This window comes from Triticum aestivum, unplaced genomic scaffold (genome assembly GCF_018294505.1).
Source record: "Triticum aestivum cultivar Chinese Spring unplaced genomic scaffold, IWGSC CS RefSeq v2.1 scaffold85449, whole genome shotgun sequence".
Classification (NCBI taxonomy): domain Eukaryota; kingdom Viridiplantae; phylum Streptophyta; class Magnoliopsida; order Poales; family Poaceae; genus Triticum; species Triticum aestivum.
This window is the reverse complement of record NW_025267952.1, coordinates 1-1,466: the sequence shown is the minus strand read 5'-3', so window position 1 is coordinate 1,466 and position 1,466 is coordinate 1. Positions and strand designations below refer to the sequence as shown.

At 52.7% G+C, this 1,466-nt stretch overlaps 3 non-coding genes and 1 pseudogene across 3 annotated transcripts; all 4 read right to left on the bottom strand.

The window, feature by feature from the left end:
* On the bottom strand, window positions 1-106 carry LOC123178061 (uncharacterized; annotated as a pseudogene).
* Window positions 107-403: 297 nt separating this feature from the next.
* LOC123178058 (5S ribosomal RNA) lies at window positions 404-522 on the bottom strand. Its single transcript, XR_006489296.1, has one exon. It is a non-coding gene; the product is annotated as a 5S ribosomal RNA (ribosomal RNA).
* A 297-nt stretch (window positions 523-819) lies between these two features.
* LOC123178060 (5S ribosomal RNA) lies at window positions 820-938 on the bottom strand. Its single transcript, XR_006489297.1, has one exon. It is a non-coding gene; the product is annotated as a 5S ribosomal RNA (ribosomal RNA).
* A 297-nt stretch (window positions 939-1,235) lies between these two features.
* On the bottom strand, window positions 1,236-1,354 carry LOC123178057 (5S ribosomal RNA). The gene has a single exon (XR_006489295.1). It is a non-coding gene; the product is annotated as a 5S ribosomal RNA (ribosomal RNA).
* Between the last annotated feature and the right edge of the window lie 112 nt (window positions 1,355-1,466).

The window sequence follows — 1,466 nt, the reverse complement described above, 5'->3', positions numbered from 1 at the left end:
AGGACTTCCCAGGAGGTCACCCATCCTAGTACTACTCTCGCCCAAGCACGCTTAACTTCGGAGTTCTGATGGGATCCGGTGCTTTAGTGCTGGTGTGATCGCATCCGACATGTTACCCCGGTCTTCGTCCCTTATCCTTGCCCCTCCCAGCTCCACTACAAAGACGATTGCACATTGCTTTGGCCGCTCCCTCTCAACTACGGAGACGAGTTTAACGCGGTTTCCACCCCTCCCTCTCAACCGCACCAGTGCACGCTTGCCGCGCCACAACGCCGACGCTGGACCCGTGAATCGTGAGCACCCAGCTATGACTTACCGCACTCGTGCAAAATAATAAAACACGGTAAATATATTACTTACATGTGCGTTTTGTTTTGCAAGCGGCGCGAAAAAAATTAAAAAGGAAATGCAACACGAGGACTTCCCAGGAGGTCACCCATCCTAGTACTACTCTCGCCCAAGCACGCTTAACTTCGGAGTTCTGATGGGATCCGGTGCTTTAGTGCTGGTATGATCGCATCCGACATGTTACCCCGGTCTTCGTCCCTTATCCTTGCCCCTCCCAGCTCCACTACAAAGACGATTGCACATTGCTTTGGCCGCTCCCTCTCAACTACGGAGACGAGTTTAACGCGGTTTCCACCCCTCCCTCTCAACCGCACCAGTGCACGCTTGCCGCGCCACAACGCCGACGCTGGACCCGTGAATCGTGAGCACCCAGCTATGACTTACCGCACTCGTGCAAAATAATAAAACACGGTAAATATATTACTTACACGTGCGTTTTGTTTTGCAAGCGGCGCGAAAAAAATTAGAAAGGGAATGCAACACGAGGACTTCCCAGGAGGTCACCCATCCTAGTACTACTCTCGCCCAAGCACACTTAACTTCGGAGTTCTGATGGGATCCGGTGCTTTAGTGCTGGTGTGATCGCATCCGACATGTTACCCCGGTCTTCGTCCCTTATCCTTGCCCCTCCCAGCTCCACTACAAAGACGATTGCACATTGCTTTGGCCGCTCCCTCTCAACTACGGAGACGAGTTTAACGCGGTTTCCACCCCTCCCTCTCAACCGCACCAGTGCACGCTTGCCGCGCCACAACGCCGAGGCTGGGCCCGTGAATCGTGAGCACCCAGCTATGACTTACCGCACTCGTGCAAAATAATAAAACACGGTAAATATATTACTTACACGTGCGTTTTGTTTTGCAAGCGGCGCGAAAAAAATTAAAAAGGGAATGCAACACGAGGACTTCCCAGGAGGTCACCCATCCTAGTACTACTCTCGCCCAAGCACGCTTAACTTCGGAGTTCTAATGGGATCCGGTGCTTTAGTGCTGGTATGATCGCATCCGACATGTTACCCCGGTCTTCGTCCCTTATCCTTGCCCCTCCCAGCTCCACTACAAAGACGATTGCACATTGCTTTGGCCGCTCCCTCTCAACTACGGAGACGAGTTTAACGC